The sequence below is a fragment of the Marmota marmota genome, unplaced genomic scaffold (genome assembly GCF_001458135.2).
Source record: "Marmota marmota marmota unplaced genomic scaffold, marMar, whole genome shotgun sequence".
Taxonomy (NCBI): Eukaryota; Metazoa; Chordata; class Mammalia; order Rodentia; family Sciuridae; genus Marmota; species Marmota marmota.
In genome coordinates, this window is record NW_025999968.1 from 49,614,341 (window position 1) to 49,637,274 (window position 22,934).

A 22,934-nucleotide genomic window follows, 5' to 3' on the forward strand; every position below is an offset into this window, starting at 1 on the left:
TCTCCCTCTCCCCCATCCTCCTTCAGTAATGGAGATTGAACCCAGGGGTGCTCTACCACTGACTTACAATACCCGGCCCTTTAAAAAATATATATGTGTGTGTGTGTGTGTGTGTGTGTGTATGTGTGTGTATGTTGTAGATGGACACAATACCTTTATTTTATTTATTTTTTTAAATTTTTATGTGGTGCTGAGGATTGAACCCAGTGCCTCACACGTGCTAGGTGAGCACTGCACCACTGAGCCACAGTCAGAGCCCCAATACCCAGCCCTTTTTATTTTTTATTTTGAGACAAGGTCTGGCTAAGTTGCCTAGGTTTACCTCAAACATGAGGTCCTCTCCCTCAACCCTCCAAGTTCCTGGGATTACAGGTATGACTGCCATGCCTGTCTTTTTCCTCGTCCTTCTTCTTTTTTAAGTTGTTGTTGGACCTTTATTTTATTCATTTATTTGTATGTGATTCTGAGAATTGAACCCAGTGCCTCACACATGCAAGGCAAGTGCTCTACCACTGAGCCACAACTCCAGCCCTTTTTTCCTTCTTCTTAATACACATTTTCCTATACACCAGTCTCAGGCTTGGGTCCTCCAAGGACCTGCCCTCAAAGAGTGGTCCTTGGGCTGGCCAGCAGTGTCAGTACCACTGTAGGCAACCCTTTTAAAACAAAATGTTACTTTTTTTCCTTCTGTGAAGTTCTTTCTGTTCTCCTTTCAGAATTATCTTCCACTTCTCCTCTAAGCAAGAGCTATGGTTTACAACATGGTTGAAAACCCTGTTCCACAATTCTAAGCTACTGACACTTCTTCCCATCCCATCCTCTGTGGTCTATGCTGGTTGTGAACACAGCAGTCATTTCATTTCCAGTTTCATGGTGGACAGAACAACAAGTAAACCCTCCACCTGGAGGCAAGCTTTGCTGTTTTCAATTCTGCCCTGACCATCCTTCTCCACCAACCTTGAACTTGAGAACATTCTTTGCAGAAGCAGGGAAAGGCTGTCTGGATTAGAGAAGTCCTGTGTAGAAATTCGATACTGTCCCAAGCTGGAAGTATTTGGAATCAAACACAGGAAAGGGCTGGGTACTTGTTGAGCTGCCTAAGGGCAGAATGTGTGCTTGGCGTCTAATTACGGCACTCCAGGAAGCATCAGCACAAAGGTACGTCTGCTATGAAATGCAGCATGTCCTCCAACTAATCCTCTGTAACAGAGGTGGAGATTCTCTTTCTGCATGTACCGTCTTTTCCAAACAGCATCCTTCCTGAAATCTTTTCATGCCTTGGCAACTCACTGGCCAGGGGCCCAGGTTTATACTGGATAGATTTCATAGTTACTTTGTGAATAACCAGTTCAAAAACGTCTGGGGACCCAAAAAAACTCTGGGTCCACTTAAAGGTTCCTATACAGGAGATTGGGGAGCCACAGATAGGATTTGCTCATCCTGAGAAGCATGTCTGCTGAGAAGGGAAGAGAGTGTCATTGGAAGTATCTATCCCACCAGGAGCCGTTGGATTTGCACCCACCTCTCCAGCACCAGTAGGACCCAATGACTGATCACGTCCAGGCTGATCCTGTCCTGTGCTTTTTACAGCTCCAACACGGGAAGCAAAGCTTGCCCCAGGGAATTTTATCTATAAGGAAGGATTTTTTCCCCTGATCTTTCTACTGCAGATATTCACCTCTTCCATCCCCGGTCCCTGTCCCCCATGCCATGCTGAGGATTAACCTTCAGCAAATCAGATCGGCCCTTCATTTCTCCTGTCACTGTCCACTGAGCTTCCTCCATCTCTGAGCTGAAAACTGAAAAGACAAGGTCAAGAAGGAGTTTCTCTGTACACACTAATCCAAGTAATATGTGGTCAGTGATTTTTTTTTTTTGAGAACCATAACATTTTAATAGAAGGAATAAATACTCCAGAACGTGCAAGGCATGATTAATAATCCCAAGGATATTTAAATGTTACGGGATCCTCTAGAGGGAGCACCTGTTTATCTGGAGAGAAGTTGGGTAGAAGAGAGTTACAGGAGACTCCATTTTAGTGCAAGACAAGACAGAAACAAATCCTTCTCTCTGTGCGTTCCTCTTCTTCAAATACCACTGAGAGTCTTAGCTTGACCAGTTCCCGGCCTTTTTTGCTTTTCTCAGAGCTGGGGTCTCTTGAACTTCCCTGACTTCTCATTTCTAGGCTCTAGGATCAAGCCAGCCAGGGGTGCAGGTAACCCAAAGGTCCTTCATAAAAAAGGAAAAGCCTCCTTCTTCTGGGTGGCCCAGAGGTTGGTGAGGCTCAGAGACTTTCATAAGCACCAAATGGAATTAATATTCAGAAAAATGTGTCCCCTTTCCCAGGTAGATGGGGCCTGGCAAGGGGATCATGGCTGAGAGAGCACTGCTGAGTGCGTTTTGGTCCCATGTGCTCCTTTGGGTCCCCTGCATTGTTAGTATCTGCCCTCCATGTGTGGCAACCCTGTGGCACAACCTCTGGCTAGAGGATCAGGCTGAAGTCCAGTGTGTGAAGTTTAGAATGGAACACTGCTGCTACTGGTTCCTCTGGCAGGATGTTCAAGCCCTGTTCAGTGCACTTTGTTTGGCTCTGTGTTCCAGACGTTCCTGCCTTTGGCTGGTTCTGGCCACTGAGCTCTTGGGACCCAGACCCTCTAGTGTAGCCAATCTGTTGGAGCAGGCCTCTGCCTTGCTGTCTGTCCCAGAGCTCCCTCCCGAGGACTTGTCTACTCTGCCAGGCCTTTTAGATCCTGCTCTGCTATTTCAGAGTTGCTTTGACCAGTCTTACCCAAGCTGTGGCTTGATTAGAGAAAAGAGAATTCAGAGCCGTAGGACTGATTGCTAAGAGGACGAAGGTGTTAGCATTTAAAGCCTGAGGTGTATCAAACTCTGAATTAGAAAGAGGTTTGGTCTGAGACAGAAGAAGAAATCTCAGGAATAGAAGGAAACAGTGGAGACATGGCTAGTAGCCTACCCGAAAGTGATTTTCCACGTGTATCCCCATTTTAAATTATTTTAAGCTATATAACTAGTTTAAGTTAACTATGATAACTCTCTTTTTGGAGTGACTTAGGGTAGGCAAGTAACGCAGTTCTGGGAGAGCCTGCTGAGAGCTTCTGAGAAAATTTCGTTACCCTGCCACTTGGACCTGCCTTTGGAAGTTGTGAAAGGTAGAGCTGCAGCAGCTGTCTTGAGACCATGAGGAAGTAAAGTTATGAAAACAACAGGTGAAGCTAAAGCAAAGCCCTGACTATTGAATTGCGAAATTAACCAATGTCATTTCTGGAATGATTTTGTTGAGTATTCTGTTCATGGCTAATGGAAATATTTTAACTGATGTGGAAGCTGTATATTCTAGGTACTGTGTCAGACTTTCATTATATACATAGCTCCCTGCAGTATGTATTGCTGTTATCTCTCTTTTTGGGTATGAGTAAACCAAAGTTCAGAAATGAAAAGTATTATGTCCAACAATATTGCTTTCAAGAAACATCCTTGGTAATATATTTTGGTAAATGCACTGAATCGTTTTTTTTAGTTAATCTCCTAGCAGGGGAATCACCAGCTCAAAAGGGGTGCATATTGTTATATTCTAAATGTTTGTGGCCCCTATGATTAAAATGTTGAGGTCCTCTCAATGTGACTCTATTTGGAGATAGGCCCTTTAAAGAAGTTGTTAAGTGAGATCAGAGGGTGGGGCACCTATCTGATTAGATTAGAGTCCTTACAGAAGAGAGAGCAGAGAGCTCGCTTTCTCCCTGCACAGACAAGGAGAAGGTCATGTGAGAAAAGAGCAAGCAGGTGGCCTTCTGCAAGGCAGAGAGCAGCAAAAGCAGAATCACCTTGATCTTGGACTTCTCAGCTCAGAACTGCAAGAAATAAATTTCTGTTAATGAACCTTTCTTCCCTATAGTCTGTTTGTTATCGTGGCCTGAGCTGACTAAAACAGATTTTTTTAAGGCTTGTACTTGCTAAACAAGAGCTCTCCCCCTAAGCAACACTCCTAGCCCTATTTGAAAGTTTTTGATTCTTACTGCCAGAAACATCACACCAATTGGCATACCTACCAGTGTCATAAAAACATGCACATTTCCCTGTTTATATACTAATATGAATGTGACCTTGCAAGAACTGAATTTGAATTGCAGTTTAACTCTCAGCACCTGGGTATAATTGGACACACGACTCTCCCCTGAGTCTCATCGTCCTCATTTGTCAAATTAGCATCATCATAATGATCCCTGTCTCGCTGGTGCCAACTCACAGGATGACTGAAAGAGCCACAGAGAGAAAGGATGAGAAGACATTTTGCAAACCATTAAAGTAAAGTGTAAGTGTTGGTGTTATTCATATGATTGTTTTAGCATATCAGACTGCAGACTATCTAGGAGGCTAGGCGAAATCGAGTAACTGCGCAGAGTTCAGTTAACTCAAACAGTCTGAAAATTAATCAAAATGAGAAATGTGTGAATGCTTTCATTTGAGTTCCAAAGTTCAATATGAGTCCAAATTCCATTTAGCCAGGGCCCAAGCAATTTTCTGATTCTAGAAGAGCAGCTCTAGCAAAGAGTCCATAAACTTGGCATTTGAGATTTCCCCAGCTCCTGTGAGAAATGATCATCATTCCAAGGCAGTCTTCATTACCTTTCCAAATTAGGATAACTGTCCAACCTGAGTGGGGATGCTTGTTTCTTCTTCTCCCCTCTGTTCCCCAGCCCTTTCCTAGTAAAAGCTCAGGGTGTGGGATAGGGAGGGTGAGTGCTAAGTGCTGTGAGTCCCAAGAACGAAGGGCTTCCATTATGTACAGACTGAACATTTGTGTAATGCTAATTTTATGGCCATTAATTAATGCTATTATTACCATTGCATCTAGTAATTAATTTTGTTTAATAATAGAAAAATAGACTTTAATTTTCCTTGAAAATCAGAGATAGCTTTAGAAAATTGCTTGTATAGGAGGCGCTAAGAATTTCATAAGTGTAAGACTTGTGGTAAAACCGTATCTCACACTATTCAATTGATCTTTCTGTCTTTCTGTCAACATTTGTTGACATAGGTAAAAGAATGGATTTTGGTAGTTCCATAGGTATCCTATGCTACTGAAATCCATTTCTTGTTTTCTGTTCTTGTTTCTTGGATTTCTTGGATACAATATCTTTTCTTAAATATACATGTGGACATATATAGGTGTGTTATATATGTATATAAGTACATATATAGATCAATATATATATCAATATTAATTTTGATTTATTTATTTTTTTTTTGGTACTGGGGATTGAACCAGGGGCACTCTTATGACTGAGATACATCCCCAGTCCTTTTTATTTATTTATTTTTTTTGAGACAGGGTTTCACTAACTTGCTTAGGCTGGCTTTGAACCTGTGACCCTCTTGCCTCAGGCTTCTGAGTTACGGGAATTACCGGGTGCCACCACACCTAGCTGAATGTGTCCACTTTAAAAGTATTTTTCACTGTCAGCGGTCTTCTTAAATATCTCCTCTTTGTCTCCCGTGTGAGAAACATTCCTCGTGTGTTTGCTCTTCTTCAAGAGTGAAGAGTCAGACTCTGGCAGGCCCTTCTGAGTGGTAAATTTGCAGTCTGTGGGGTCCAGATTTATTGGGATCTTTGCCTCCCTCCCCTTCCAGCTAAGTGTGTTGTGTGATGTTGTGACAGAATTCCTGCGACTGGGTAATTCAAAAAGAACAGAAATGTATAGGCTTATGGTTCTGGAGGCTGGGAGGTCCAAGTATGTTACAAGTGTTGTAACAGAGAGAGAAACTCGTAATGTCTCTACAGGGACACTACTTTCACAATAATGAAACCACTTCTGTGCTAACAGCATCAATCCTTTTGAGAAGGCAGAGCCCTCATGACCTAAAGCTTCCATCTCCCACCATTGCTGCACTGGGGATTAAGGCTCCAATACACAGATTTGGGGACACATTCAGATCCTCACACCCCTCCCCCAACCTATCCCCCACCTCAACATGCCTAGATCCTCCCTGTCTGATTCCTCTGACAACCATCTTCATTCTCCTGCCCAAAAGCACTGTGGATGTAGAGGACAAGGGGATTGAAGAATCCCCCACTTTCTAGACTGATGTATACAGACTGCTGTTCTTTCCCTTTTTCCAGAGGATAAAGCACCATTTTCTCCCGGGGTGGGAAAGAAGCTCAGAGTTGAAAGGGAAGGAAAGGTCTGACTGTGTGTTGGACAGATTCCAATTCATCCACCCCCCATTTATGGCCCCTGCCAGAGGTACCTGGTGCCATCAATTCCTGAGCCACTTGAGGATTCTGCACTGCAGATGAAGTTGGCTCTTCTCCTTAACCACTGATAGCTTAAACCCTCTGGTGCACTAAACTGTGTTTCATTCTTACAACCTGCTTCTCAAACACAAACTGTGTTGTCTCTTCTCTAACTCTCCTAAGTCTCTGTGTCTGCAGTTCTTAGAAGGAATAAAATTGGACGCACTCCTCTATCCTTACAGAGGGAAATATTTCTTTATCACATTGTTTTAGATGTTGTTCATATAGCCCTTGGTAAGTTACCCACAGTTTCAACTCCACTTGAAAATATTAAGTGGAAAATTCTGGAAAGAAATAACTTATATATTTTATATTGCCTGCCATTCTGAGGCCATCTTTCATTCTACTTCATCTCAGCACACAGGCATTGCACCATCTCCCACTTTGGAAGAGAGAGGGATGTCATTCACATAACTTTTACTATAGAATGTTGCTATATTTATTCTATTTTTTATTGGTTATTGTTGATATTCTCTTACTGAGTCTAATTTTTAAGTTAAACTTTCTCCTGGTGATCTACATATAGGAAAAAGCGTAGTATATTCAGGGCTCAGAGTGTCTACAGTTTCCAGTATCTGCTGGGTATCTTGGAATGTGTTCCCCAGAGTTAAGAGAGGACTGGTGTATTGCTAGGATTTGGCTTTTAGCCCAGTTGTTTAATGATTAGTCTATTAGACTGTTAGGGTTTAGATCTGAAATGTCCTCCAAAGTTTCATATTGAAAGCTTGATCTCCAATGCAGCAAGGTTCAGAGGTGGGGCTTTTAGGCAATGATTGGATCAGGAGGGCTCTGACCTTCTCAATAGATTAATCCATTTGATGGCAGATGAATAGACTACTGAGTGATGGGAGGTAGTTGGAGGAAGTAGGTCACTAGGGGCATGCCCTGGAAGGGTTTATTTGCTCCCCAGCCCCTTCCTCAGCACCTGACCTTTCTCTGCTTTCTGGTTGTTATAAGCTAAGCAGCTTCTTCTGCCACCCTCCTGCTGCCATGATACGACTCAAAAGCACCTAAGACCCAAATCACTGGAACCAGCCAACCGTGGACTGAAACCTCTGTAACCGTGAGTCAAAATAAACCTTTCCTCCTCTAAGTCGTGTTTCTCAGGATTTGCCACAGTGCAGAAAGACTAACACATAGACTTTAATTCCTTATATTTTATTTGTTATTATTTATTCAGTTTTCTTTTTAAATTTGGAATTGAACTCTGGGCCTCACACATGCCAGGCAAGCATTCTAATACTAAACTACATCCCCAGTGTCCTTGTTATTTACTTTAGACTATTATTTTCTCTTTTTCCTTTTTTTTGGTATGTTTGATCAAGTTGCAATTCATTGTTTTTCCATTGATGGTTATTATGTTTTTCCATTTTGTTCATACTTTTTGGTTCTCATATATATATATTTGTATATTTCCTTACCATTTTTGAAGACAAGATAGCAATTATTTCCCTTACCAACATGCCTTACTCACCATGCTTCACTGCCACCTTGATGAGAAGACTCATACAGAATACATTTACTCCCCCTCTGCCTAGATGAGGTAGAGGCCCTTCTACTCTCCAGTCTCCCCTTCCACAACTTCAACTCTCAATTCCAATACTGGGTGAAATATTTGAGAACTTCTGAGTCTATACAAATGTTAGAATTTCTCCTCATTGCATGTTTCTTCTTTAGAAGTCACTGAACAAAGAAGTGTGAACAATGTAAATGAATCCACCATTACCAGTTGTCCTATCATATCTATGTCACCTGTGCATTCTGAGATCACACACATACTTGTCAATATACCTGGGAAGGGTTGCTATATCACAGTTACATTTGATTTCTTGACAGGCAGCACTGAGGAAGAGTATTTGGAACAAATTTTACATCCTATTTAGAAGAAAACACTAGTATTCCCTTAAATGACAGGTTACAATAAAATAAAATAAAAAAGAGTCACTGGAGACCTTGTGTATAAAATGTTTGGAGCAAAATTGTTTGGGTTTGAATGCTGGCTCTGCTACTTCCTGATTTTGTGTCTATGTATCAGTTACTTAATCACTTTGTGCCTTGGTTTCTTCCTTGGTGAAAAGGGCTTAATACTAGTACCATCCTCATGGGTATGTCTATCAAACTATAGAAACTGTTCTATAATTTCATAAGTATTAACTTATTAATAATTTTATTTGTGTTTCCAGATATTATGCCATTATTCATTTACACATATATTATCAAACTATGTGCATATATATATATATATACGCACACACATAGCATCTATCTCTATCTATCCCTCATTTTTTTTCTCTTTTCATCTTCCTCTGTGCCTTGGAAGCTTCGTTATTGTTTATATAGTAGCTGATTTGGATGTAGAATTTATGGACCATAGCCATTTTCCTCTCAAAATTGTTTTCCTTTGTGATTTATATCTATTTATATTTTTGCTTTGTGCTTCAAGCTATTTATTCCATTAGATATTTTCCACCACTATTTTGGTTCTCAATATGATCTTTCTTTCTTCCAACTCATCTCATGCAATGTTAGATGGAAAATTATAATTTTTAGCTTCAAACTGTTTTTGGACCTGAATTTGGACTTCCTTCATTGTTTTCCCCAAGGTACTTTCTTCCATTTCTATTTCTGTTGGTGTGTGCTAAATCTGAACAGTCTGACTGATTCTCTCTCTCTCTCTCTCTCTCTCTCTCTGACTGCTGAGTCTTCTTCTATGTGGGTCTGTTTTTCTTTGTCCATTCACTGTGGTATAATTCTGCTTGTTCCGGTCTCCAAATGGGAGCCAAGTCTCATGGGCAGGCAGAAGAGATATAGGCAAGTATAGCCTATTGCTGAGACATCTGAAGGAAAAATTATTTTCCTCTTCTCTTATGCTTTCCCAGCCTCAAGGTCAGGGAGGACTCAGTTCACCTTTTGAAGGACAGGGAGACCATTTCCCCAGAGTTCTATAGACCCATGCAGGTTTGGTTCAATTCTCCACTGCTAGTCTCCAGGTCCTCTCCTTACTCACTGGGGAGAAACCTTGCACCATTTCTCTCCGCAACTCCCACAGACTCCTAGGCCTTCTTGCCAGTAGCTTGTTGCTTGGCTGGAGAAGACCAAATTATTGGAGTCAGTAGCAGAGGAGAAAGGAGTACTGATTACTGACTCCCTTTAAAGATCCCTAGATTTAAAAAATGTTGATAAAGCAAAGTAGTTTTCAAGTGGCTTCTTGGGGCCAGGAAAATAAAGGTAATATACTTCTGGGTCTGGTTTAAGACGCGTCTTTCAATGTGGTAGGGCTTGGTTTAGGTTGGTCAAAGCTTGTTATATGATGGTTCAGAATTTGGGGCATAGTAAGATTTGTGAAACCAGTCAAGAAGTACCAAGAATCATTTGATAAGCCTGGTCAAGGGATCTGTTGTTCTGAGAAGTTTTGTTTTTTCTTTATTGAACACCAGTGAGTATCCTCATATTTAGATAAGTGAATTTGTAGAAATTTTCTGAAACACCCAAGTTATTTGAAACTACATCTTCCTCATCAAGAATTTCCCAGAGGGGCTGAGATTGTAGCTCAGTGGTAGAGCACTTGCTTAGAATGTGTGAGGCACTGGGTTTGATTCTCAGCACTGACTACTAAATAAATAAATAAATAAATATCCATCAACAACTAAAAAAAAAAAAAGAGTTTCCTAGAATAGTAAAGTGATGCCAGTAGATGGTGAGCTGTGCAGCTGCGGAAGGTTCAAGAATCAAGGCAAGACAGTTTTCTGTGTTCCCTGGTTGCCAACCATGACCTCCACCTGAGCATTTTCTACCTTGTTCTTTTTAAGTTAGTGTTTTCTGACTTTTTGTTACACACAGAACAGTAAAGTCATTGAAGGGAATTCCAGACCAGATTGGAGGGACAGGGTGTCCCATGACATACAAATGCAGAAAGGATTTGGGATCAGGAAAAGCTCTTTAGGTAATTCTGAGCAGGGTGATAGTTGGGAGAACCCCCTGAAGGCACTATGGTTGTCTAATTGATTAAATATTAGCAGGCATAGAGACCTTTATTAGTCAATTAGAAAATCACAATAGTCAAAAGCACTGTGAGAACTCATTGGCTCTACTTAATTCAATCAGAAAATGGGCATTTTGTCAGAGAACTCTTGAGTCTTTAAAACCATTCATTTTCATATAATGCTTATTTCACTATCAGTTACTAAGTCTGTTCAGACTTACTCACATGGTTCTGGTCTGCACTGGGTAAAGTTTTGGTAATGAAGACTGCTTAATTTAGAATAGTAATTTTCTTGGTTCTCTTTGGAAGCGTCATTTTAGATCAAATTAGGTGTTTTTTTTTTTTTTAACCTTGGCCTATATTTGGAAGTTAATTTTGTAAGAAATAAAACAAAAGTTTTATTTAAAAAAGTAAAGTGAAGATGGAAACATGACAAATAATTAATAACAGTAATAATAATAATAATAATAATAATAATAATAATAATAATAAACCTCTCAGAACTTATGTGGTGTAGATCAGGTCCTGGTTTAATGAGGAAGGTCCATATTTCATTGCTCTGAGCTGGTATATTTTAGTCAAAGTGGAACACTCAAGGTTACTGTAGGTAGAAGGTGGGTATGGAAAGGGTAGAAGAGGACTTCTGGGAACCCAGGAGACCAGATGCTTCTCTCCACAAGGGATTTGACCTTTGACTCAGAGCCCTCTTTTCCTTACTATTTGATCCACAGCTGATGCAAGTTTTTTATTTATGTTTGCCCATTGGACAACCAGGTGGTTGGGCTGTTTTCACATCTATAAAAGGAAGTACAGAGGACTTCCTTTGATGTGTCCTGCCTCTGCTATGGCCTCACCATTCCTGGCTAACTTGGTCTTTCCCATGTAGGGCTCTGGATCCCACTCTTAAAAGCTCTAATTTGAGGATCAGAGTCTGAAATAGCCAAAAGGTATCCTGTTTAGTTTGTCATTTAAATAGCTAAGCCCCTGCCACACCATTTAAAACCCTCTCACCTTTCATTTAGCTAAGCAGTTCTTTTTTCAAATTTGGCTTGTTTATGAATGCATCTCTTTTTCTTTATCCACTGCAATTCTGCACCTATAAAAAGCATTGATGGAAGGAGCAAAGAATGAATCAACATTCTTTTTTATTAAAGGACTTTAATGGAATAGTAGAAGTGTCAGGGAATTTAGCATTAATGGCTTCCGATGTCTCTCTTAATTGCAGTGGATGGTCATGGCATGCAACCTGGCTCCAATAATAGCCAGCTTTGGGACAAGTTACTTAATCTTTCTTCACCTTAGTTTCCCCATCTATAAAATGTGGGTGATAATGGTTCTTACCTTATTGACAGGATTAGCTACATAATTTACAGAGCCCCTTGTTCAGATTTCAATGAAATGAACATGCTGGATCCCTTATTCAATTTTCAGGATGGCAGCAGCTGAAAATTAAACCAAATGTGGGACCCTTCTGAACATGAGACTCTGTGTACTACTGCCCAGGAAGCTGGCCCTGCTCATAAGTTATTGTGAGAATGAAGTGAATTATTTGTTTAGAATTATTTGTTTAGAATCCTTCAAGTAGTGTCTGGTGCATCTGTGATCTATCTAAATGTTAGTTAAACCTAAAAAATGACAGTCGAGTAATCTGGAAATCAGAGAGATTGTGGTTAGCTCAGGGTAATGCAGTGAATTGGTGGCTAAGCCTCTACCCTATGGCTCCCTGCAGAATTTATCTACAGATACTGTCCTGCTTCCTTGAGTGATACTGATTCATTCAGTTGTCATTTCTTACTGCTTTCTATATTTCATGTACAAACAGTAGACAATGAGAATATGTAACTCATGATTATTGTTTTCTTTACTGCGTGAGGATGTGCTAGAATAGGTCTCAAGATATACTAGCTCTGTCATTAAACAAGCCATGAGATTCTTACCTTAATAAGTCACATGAATTTAAGAATCAAGTAAATGACATCAGGATCTTGGCATCAAAATATGAAGAAAACTTATAGGTGTAAATATTTTAAAAATATAAAAGTAAATGGAAATGATGGGTGAGTTTTCTCATATGTTAAAGCAGGGGGTGATTTAGATGATCTAAAAGAACTCTTCTAGCTCCAACATTAGTAATATAATAACACGTGCTCAGTTTTTCCCTACTGCCCATATAGATACAAGTGGGAAGACCTGTTTACAAATGGTTATTTTCTTATGTTTTTAATATGTCCTTAAAGAGAACTCTTAAAAATATCTTGGATCAATGGCTGATAAAATTTTCTTAAAATCTCCATTTAAAGAACCCAAAGGGACTATAAAATACTATCCCGTCTCTATTTGGATTCATCTTCATTTACTTTTTCTGGTTAAAAAGGGAATGTCATTCTTGTTCATTGTGAATTTCAGGTTCTAAATTTGGAGAGAGGCTTCTAAAAGCATGCTAATTATACTCTGCAGAGAGCTCTTTTTAAAAATTTGAATATATAAATAATTTTACCATTCAGGGTGTGAATTAGCTAAAGCCCAGAAGGCTTTCTAAAGCAATATACTTTTGTTGTATTCAGGAATGATTTTCTGACGTATAAGTCACTTCCTTTTTCAGAGAACTCACACGTAAAGGACAGTACAGACTTGTTTAATTTAAATTGTTGGATTAATTTGGCATGTTCCTCTTGAATAATGCTTTTTGCTGTCTAATGATGCATGCTTATATCACAGACACAAGAGCAGCTGTAAAACCTGTCCTAGCTATGGATGTGTTATCTTCCATTTAATACAACAATTAACATAAACATAAATTATAAGATTTGAGATTCTAGAATCTCCAAAGGAGATAATCTTCTGACCTTCACTGGAATCTTTCTTTCCAGAAAAATGTCAGTTTCTATTTAGGGACTCTTCTAGGAAATCTTCTTCATTCCATCTAACTGGAGTGGTGATGTGCAGCTTTCCTTTTCTGATGGACTTAACAATGCTATTTTTGTATCTCATTTGAGAGGCTGGGCAGCCATTCATTTGTGGTTAATACTGTAATTCTTCAAGTGTATTTTTAAGAAGAGGATGGAAATATCTGAAACTCCATTTTAGTTTGAATGCTATCACTGCTCAAGCACACCCAGAACTGTCAGCAAAATGCTGTTTGTGACAGGCAACTCCTGTGCATGGAGAGTTGCTAAGCTAAAAAAAGGGAAATGGACAGGTGTCTTATTAGGCCGTTCTGTTAGTCATTTTAGTATCTGCACAGTAATTGACACTCCGCTTCTAAACAAGGACTGTGCATTTACATGCTTTCAGGAAGAAGCCCTGATGGGTGATTCTAAGCCACTATTTTAGGATGTGATGGCTTAATTTGAAAAGTGTTTTGATGAACAAAACATGATCTCTTCCTTCCCACTTTTCTGCGTGGCCTCAGATTTCACGCTATAATCGGGGACTGAATGGATTCTGCTTGGGTACCAAATATCTGATGACTAAGTGGGTTTGGCAGTAAAATTGGAGGTTGCGTTGGTAACTGGCTTCCAAAGGAAAAAGAAGAGGGATTATCTTCATTCTGTTCTTTTCTTGATGATTGCTGTAAAATGTATTTTTGGTTCATTACAAACCAGTTGACTCTTTACTGAATCAAAACCAGGGAAGGAACTCTAGAATGATTTTACTTTAAATTTAGGAGCTGGCTCCATCTCCCAAAATTAAAGAAAGTGGAATTGTAGGAAATTTTAGAGAGCACTGATTTTAAATGTCTCTCTTCTAGAGGAGGAAACTGAGTTCCAGAGATACTGCCTGACAATCTTAACCCAGCTAAATGGATTAGAGACCACCGAGATGAAAGGACACTACAACAGTTAGATGCCATTTATGAGACTGGAGTCTTTTTTCTAACCTTTGTGTTAATGATGTTCTGCTCAGTGATGAACGGCTAAGGTGTGGCCCACTTCCCACTATACCCCATGCAATTTTACTTTTGTCTTTTCCTCTGCAAACATCAAATGTATCTCAGTTGATCAAATGGAAAAGTTTGACTTTAACCTTGATAAGAAAATCCCGCCTCCACCAACAAAGTGCTCTCAGTCAGTAGCTGCTCATTTGGATGCCTGCTGCAACTCCCTCTGTCGATGGTATTTGTGACACTATTCAGGAATAGTGTCACATATAAAGGTGATTGCACTCTTTGGGTAGCCTCTGTTGTCACCCCACCACCAATTTGGATTTCAGACTCACCACTTCTTTGCATCCACAAAATACATAACTCCAGAAGTGTTGGTAGAGAATGTGGCTTTTACTGAATGCTTTATGAGACCCTGGGAAGATCTCATCACCGACCGCAGAGGAAAACTTAACCTGTCCATTTGGACATCCTCTTTTGGCAATTCATGTTTTACCTCTTCTCTGCCTGGTCCTCCTTCTTTACTACTCTCCCTCACACAGATTTTAAAACTGTCCCAGCCACTCAACTTTGGTCTGAAGAATATATGTCCCTCTATAAATCAATGGCTTGTGGTAAACAGCATGTATGTTCTTCAAACATGTTCTTATTGATGGCATGTGTGTCTCAATTCATTTGGCCAGACCTGTGACTTTGGGGATACTGATTCCTCACAAAAATGGATCTAAAGTTAAAAGGGCAATTTGGATCTGAGTATGAAATCATAGATATTGGCAAAGTAAACTGGTGTCTCTAGACTTTTCTCCTTGTGTCACTGGTTTCAGTGAGTGCTTTCCCTATGAGGCACTTGTATCCTACATTCAATTTAGTCCCAGAAACACTAGCCTGGAAAATACCAACTCTTCACAAAATGCTTATTGAACTGTATTGAGAAATATATATCACAAAATTGTGACTTAAACCATGAGTGTATCACATGTCATAATTCAGAAGCAAGCATATTATGTGAAAGGCCCCTACTCTTAAAAATAATATCCCACATAACAGTGGGAAATTAGGTCTTTGGGGGCATACCCTTGAAGGGGTACTAGGGACCTAGTCTCTTCCTCTCTCTTTTTTAAAAAAAAATGTTTCGCGGGGCATGGTGGTGTATGCCTGTAATCCCAATGACTTGGGAAGCTGAAGCGTGAGGATTGCAAGTTTGAGGCCAGTTTCAGCAATTTAGCGAGGCCCTAAGCAACTTAGTGGGACTCAAATAAAAAAATAAAATGTCTCAAATAAAAAAATAAAATGGGGTAGGGTTGTGGCTCAGTGGTTAAGCACCACTGGGTTAATTCCCAGTACCAAAAAATAATAAATAAATAAATAAATAAATAAATAAATATTTATCGGTGCATTATAGTTATACATAATAGTGGGATTCATTTCGACATACCATACATGCATGGAATATAATTTGCTCCATTTCAGTCCCTATTATTTCCTCTTTCCTTCCCCTCTTCCCTCCCCCATTTGCCTTTCTCTACTCTCCTGGTCTTCTATTTATTTGTTATTTTTTAAATTTGTGCTTTTTTTAAAAGGTCAAATTCATATAGTATATTCACTTATGTACATAACATAATTTGTTCGATTTCATTCCACAGTCCCTCCTGTCCCTTCTCCTCTAGCTCGTTCCCCTTCCTCTACTCCACTGACCTCCTTTCTATTTTCAAGGGATTCTCCCTCACCCCCATGTTTTATTCCTTACTTTGCTCTAGCTTCTACATATGAAAGAGAATATTGGACTCCTGATATTCTTAGTCGTTGACTTATTTCACTTAGCAGGATGTTCTTCAGTGCCATCCAATTACTGACAAACACCACAATTTTATTCTTTTTATGGTTAAGTAAATCTCCATTGTGTATATATATATATACCACATTTGCTTAACCCATTCATCTGTTGACAGGCACCAGGGATAATTCCATAACTTGCTTGTTGTGAATTATCCTGCTATAAACATTGATGTGCCTGTATCACTATGGTATGCTGATTTTAGTTTTTTTGGACAAATACCTTGAAGTGGGATAGCTGGGTCATATGATAGTTCTTTTCTTATTCTATTGAGGAATCTCCATATTGTTTTCCAAAGTGGTTGTATTAATTTGCTGTCTCACCAACAATGTTTGAGTATGAGTATACCTTTCCTTCCATAGCCTGGCTAGCATTTATTATTATTATTATTATTTATATTCTTGATGTTTGTCATTCTGATTGGAATGAGATGGAATCTCAATATAATTTTGTTGTTGTTTTTGCTTTGCATTTCCACAATTGACAGAGATTTGAACTTTTTATTATATGTCCATTGGCCATTTGTATTTTTTCTAGTTCTGGGAAGAATGTTGTTAATTTGATTGGGATTATAGCATTGGATCTGTATATTGCTTTTGGTAGTATGGCCATTTTATCCACATTAATTTTGCCTATCCCAAAACATGGTAGGTCTTTCCATCTTCTAAGTTCTTCCATTTCTTTCTTTAATTTTCTATAATTTTCATTGTAGAGATGTTTTAGTCAGTTTTTTTTTGCCACTATAACTTAAGGACCTGACCAGAACAATTGTAGAGGAGGAAAAGTTTATTTAAGGGCTCACAGTTTCAGAGGTCTCAGTCCATAGAAGTTCAGCACCATGTCTTGGGGCTCTAGGTGAGGCAGAACATCATGGCAGAAGAGTGTGGCAGAGGGAAGCTGCTATCATGATGATCAGAAAGCAGGGAGAGAGACTCCACTCACCAGATACAAAATATATATCCCAAAGCTATGCCCACAGTTCCCACCTTCTCCAGACACCCCCTACCTGCCTTCAGTTACCACTTAGTTATCCCCTATCAGGAGATTAATTCACTGATTGATATAAGACTCTCATAACCAATCATTTCTTCTCTAAACCCTATTGTATTGTCTCACATGTGAGCTTTTGAGGGACACTTCACATCAAAACCATAATATTCCACCCCTAGCCCCTAAAAGCTCACAACTATCTCACAATACAAAATATATTTTGTCCATTTCCAAGAGTCCCTATAATTTGAACAGTTCTGAGATTGCTCAAAGTTCAAGTCCAAAGTTTTCTCTGAGCCTCAAGGCAATATCACATTGTGAGCTCCTATAAAATTAAAAGCAATTTACAAGTATCCAATATATACAGGAACAGAGTAAACATTTCCATTCACAAAAATAGGGGCATAGAAAAAAAAGGGATGGGACCAAAGCAAGACTAAAATCCAGCTGGGGAAACAAGAGCTGTCGTTCTGTGTTTGACATCTGGAGAACATAGCATGATGTCCTATCCAAAGGGCTTGTGTAGCTCCAACCCTAAGGCCTTGTTGGTTGCAGTCCAAGTGGCCTTTATGTTGGCTTGCCTCTGCTCAATTCCTGCAGCTTTTCTAGAATGATGTCCCACGTTACTGACATTTCTTAATTTTGGGTGTCTCCACTGCAATTTCAACTTCCTCCTCAAATCTCCACACCTTCCCTTCTCAGGAAGTGCCCACAGGGACTCCAACCCTGCTGTATTTTGCCTGGCTTCCAAGGCTTTCCTTTGAAATCTTGGTGTAAGCCTCCATGACCCCCTAACTCCAGTAGCTTGCATTGCTGCAGAACCAGTACCACATGGTTGATGCCAAGGTCTGCCACCATTTTGAACAGTTCCCAAGCCTCCATGGACCCTGGCTGCAGCAGCCTCTGAGTGAGCACATTGAAAAAACTTCCTAAGTACCCTTGAGCAAGAAAGGTTTCCCACTTGTCTCTTCTCAAGAGAATTTTCACTTTTACTTCCTTGAGCATGGGATGAATATGATCTTGCCAGCTCCTGAGATGCCCCCAAACCTTCTTTCTTGTTATCTTTGGCTAAGTCTTCAGGATTAGTGGCAGTAATGTCTTTAACAACTGCAACTTCCTTAGATACAGTTTTACTCCTACCGTTCAAGTCCAAGTGTTTGTTTCAAATATTTTTGCTCTGCTTTGTGTTTCTGAATATCACAATAAACTTGGCTAAAAGCTGCCAGCAATATCCATGTCACCACCTGAATGCTATGCTGCCTAGACATTTCTTCCACCAGATTAAGAAATCACTTTTAAAATCAGCCTCACAGAAAGTCTTAGGACACAGGAAAAATACAGATAAATTCTCAGCCAGAACATAACAGGAATGGTCTCTACACCAAATTTCAATACAGTCCTACTTTTCTAAACCTCTTGAAAACTTTCTTCACTGTCCACGGTCCTATTGGCATTCTGGTCGTCTGAGCTCCCATCAGAACTGGCCATTAAGCTCCACTTACAACAATCTGAAGGATTTCCATCTTGTAATGCTAAGCATCTCAAAATTCCTCCCACCAATTCCAAAATGCACAAAAAACTTCTGAAGCACCTGGTTAGGTTAGTCACAGCAACAACCTCACTTCTCAGTATCAATTTCTGTTTTAGTCAGATTTTTTGCTGCTGTGACTTAAGGACCTGACCAGAACAATTGTATAGGAGAAAAGGTTTATTTGAGGGCTCATGGTTTCAGAGGTCTCAATCCATAGAAGTCTGGCACCATTCCTTGGGGTTCCAGGTGAGGCTGAACATCATGGCAGAAGAGTGTGGCAGAGGGAGGCAGCACAATGATGATCAGTAAGCAGAGAGAGAGGTCTCCCCTTGACAGGGACAAATATATACCCCAAAGCCAAGTCCCCAATTCCCACCTCCTCCAGCCATGTTCTACCTGCCTTCAGTTACCACTAAGTTAACCCCTATCAAGGGATTAATTCACTGATTGGGTTAAGACTCTCAATACCCAATAATTTCTCCTCTGAACATTCTTGCATTGTCTCACATTTGATCTTTTGGGGGACATCGCATATCAAAACCATAACTAGAGATCTTTTACCTCCTTGGTTTTATTAATTTTTAAGCATATGTAAATTTTTAAGTTATTGTGAATGGGGTGGTTTTCCTCATTTCTTTCTCAGTAAAATTATTATTAGAATATAGGAAAGCTATGGATTTAGAAATGTTGATCTTGTGTTCTGTTTGCTGAATTTACTTACTAGCTCTCATAGTCTCCTGGTGGAGTGTTTTGGATCTTTTAGGTATAGGATCATATCATTAGCAAACAGGGATAGTTTAACTTGTTTTCCTATTTGTATCCCTTTAATTTCCTTCTCTTGCCTGATTGTTCTGGCTAGAATTTCTAAAACTATATTGAATAGAAATGGTATGAGTGGGCATCCTTGTCTTGTTCCTGATTTTAGAGGAAACACTTTTAGTTTTTCTCCATTCAGTATGATTTTTGGTTTTGGTTTTGTCCTATATAGCCTTTATAATGTTGAAGTAAGTTCCTTCTATGCTTAGTTTCTCCAACAGTTTTAACATGAATGGATGTTATAGTAAGTCAAAGGCCACTTCTTCATCTATTGAGATGTTCATATGGTTTTTGTCCTTAATTCTATTTATGTTGTGAATTATAATTTGTGTATATTGAACCAACCTTGCATTCTTGCATCACTTGATTATGGTGTATTATCTTCTTGATGTGTTTTTGAATGTGGATTCCTAGTATTTTTTAATTTATATTTTTTTTAATATTTATTTTTTTAGGTGGTGTTTGACACAATGCCTTTATTTTATTCATATGTGATACTGAGGATCAAACCCAGGACCTCGCTAGGCAAAGGCTCTACCACTGAGCTACACCCTCAGCCCTAGTATTTTTTTAAAGGATTTTTTTGCATCTGTGTTCATCAGGGATGTTGGTCTGTAGTTTTCTTTCCTTGATGTGTCTTTGTCTGGTTTTGGTATTAGGGTTATACTGATTTCATAGAATGGATTTGGGAGTGTTTCCTTCATTTTTATTTCATGGAATAATTTGCAGAAGATTGGTATTAGTTATTCTTTAAAGGTCTGGAAGAACCTGGTTGAGAATCCATTTGGCCCTGGGCTTTTCTTTATTTGAAGGCTTTTAACTGTTGCTTCAATCTAGCTGCTTTTTATTAGTCTCATTAGTTTTTTTTTTTTTTTTTTTTGAACTGGGGATTGAACTCAGGGGTACTCAACTACTGAGTTTTATTTAGAGACAGGGTCTCACTGAGTTGCTTAGTGCCTCACCATTGCTGAGGCTGGCTTTGAACTCGTGATCCTCTTGAGCCACTGGGATTACAGACATGCGCCACCACGCCCAGCTCTCATTAGGTTTTCTGTATCTTCAAGATTCAATTTTAGTAGGTTGTATGTGTCTAGAAATTTGTCAATATTTCCTAGATTTTCCTGTTTAATAGAGTATAAATTTTCAAAATATTTCCTAATGATTCTTTGGATTTCAGAAGTGTCTTTGGCAATATCTTCTTTTTCATCTCTAATTTTATTGATTTGGTTGTTCTCTCTCTTTCTTTTGGTTAATTTGACTAAAGATTTATCACTCTTGTTTATCTTTTCAATGAACTATCTTTGTCTTGTTTTTTATTCTCAATTTTATTAATTTCAGCTCTGATCTTAATTTCTGTCTTCTATTGATTTTGGAATTAGTTTGTCCTTGCTATCTAGGTCCTTGAGGTATAACATTAGACTATTTATTTGGGATTTTTCTTTTTCTTTTTCTTTTTTTTTAATAAAGACACTCAATGCTATAAACATTCCTCTTCGAACTGCTGTCATACTGTCACAGAGATTTTTTTAAAATTTAGTTTTTATTTTTAGCTATACATAATAGTAGAGTGTACTTTGACATATTATACATACAAAGAATATAACATTCTAATTAGGATCCCATTCTTGTGGTTGTACATGGTGTGGAATTTCACTGGTCATGTGTTTATACATGAACATAGGAAAGTTTTGTCTGATTCATTCTATTGTCTTTCCTCTTCCCTCCTCTTTACCTTCCCTCATTCCCCTCTGTCTAATCCCAGGAACTTCTAGTCTTCCCTCCCTTCCCCCCTTACTGTGTGTCAACATCCACATGTCAGAGCAACATTTGGCCTTTGGATTTGGGGGATCAGCTTATTTCAGTTAGCATGATAGTCTCCAGATCCATCCATTTATTGGCAAATGCCATAATTTTATTCTTCTTTATGGCTGGGTAATATTCCATTGTGTGTGTAAATATACCATATTTTCTCAATCCATTCATCTGTTAAAAAGCATCAAGTTTGGTTCCATAGCTTAGATATTGTGAATTGAGCTGCTGTAAACATTGATGTGGCTGTGTCACTGTAGTAAGCTGATTTTAAATCCTTTGGGTATATGCCCAGGAGTGGGATAACTGGGTCAAATGGTGGTTTCATTCCAAGTTTTCTGAGGAAGCACCATACTGCTTTCCAGAGTGATTGTACCAATTTGTCATAGAGATTTTGGCATGTTTTATTTTATTTCTCAGAATTTTTTTATTTCTTCAAATTTTCTACAACCTTATTGAAAAGGGTATTATTTAGTCTCCACATTTTTAAAATGTTTTCTGTTTTTATCTTGTAATTTATTTCTAATTTCATTCCATTGCAATCTTCTAGGATACAAGAAATCCCCCACCTCTTCTCTCTCTGTAATTTCTAAGACTTGCTTTGTGATCTAAAATATGATCTATTTTAGAGAAGATTCTGGGGGCATCTGGGGAAAAAAAAGTGAATTCAGTTGTTGGTGGGTACATATTCTGTAGATGTCTCTTAGGCCCAGTTGATTCATAGCATTTTTTTTTTTTTTTAGTTATAAGAGTCTCTACTAAGTTTGTGTCTGAATGACCTATCTATTGATGAGATAGGTATATTGAAATCACTCAGTATTTAGGTTTATCTGATTCTTTATATTGAGTAGGGTTTTGTTTTATGTGCATAGGTGCACCAACATTGTTGCACTGATGTCTAAGGCATAAATATTTGTTTATTTATTTTTAAGGGTTGATAATAATTTCTTTTTATTTTTGAGGCATAAATATTTATGATCATTATATATGGTTGTTGGACGATTCCCTTAGCCAGATTGAAATGACCTTCTTTGTCTCTTCTGATTAATTTTGGCTTGAAGTCTACTTGGTCAGATACGGGAGCAGGTTATCTTCTTTGCTTTTGGTCTCCATTTGCACTATGGGTCTTTTTTCAATCCTTTCACCGTCAGCCTATGGGTGTCTTCTTCTGTAAGGTGATCTCGTGCAAACAACATAACTTGATTCTGCTTTTTAATCCATTCTGGCAATCTTTTTGATTGGAGAGTTTAGATAATTTGCATTCAGTGTTATTATAGAGAGAGGATTTTTATTTCCTATTATTTTGATTTCTTTCTGATATTTAATTAAGATTTAATTTTCCCTTAGTTGATTATTCTAATGAGATTATACATATCTTCTTGGCCATCTTCCAGGACTTGTCTCTCTTTTATCTTAATTTGCTTCCTGGCAGACATAAATTAAGCAGGCTTCTCCATCATATGCTCCTACCACGATGTACTGTGTTGCCACAGGCCCAAAGCAGTGGGTTCAAGTGACCATGGATTGAATCCATGAACCCAAATAAATCTTTCCTCCTTTAAGTTGATTGATGAGTTTATTTAGGTATTTTGTCACAGGAACAGAAGGCATATTAACAAAGTAAAAGCTTTTATTGCTAAAAAGAATCAAAACCTTATACATACTGGTACTACTCAGAAACATATTGTTAATCTGCAAATATTTTGATGTGCATATGAGTCCTTTCTGGATTGAATTAGTATAATTCCATTGCATTCTTAAAATACCATGTAGTTA

The 22,934-nt window shown here is 38.7% G+C and overlaps 1 protein-coding gene across 1 annotated transcript in view; it reads left to right on the forward strand.

Moving 5' to 3' along the window:
• Positions 1-4,167: 4,167 nt before the first annotated feature.
• Positions 4,168-22,934, forward strand: part of Map3k7cl (MAP3K7 C-terminal like) — a 60,475-nt gene continuing 41,708 nt past the window's right edge. Inside the window, exons 1-2 of the mRNA XM_015478685.2 lie at positions 4,168-4,330; positions 7,271-7,376. The gene's annotated coding sequence lies outside the window, so the exon portion shown is untranslated. The remainder of the gene's footprint in view (positions 4,331-7,270; positions 7,377-22,934) is intronic.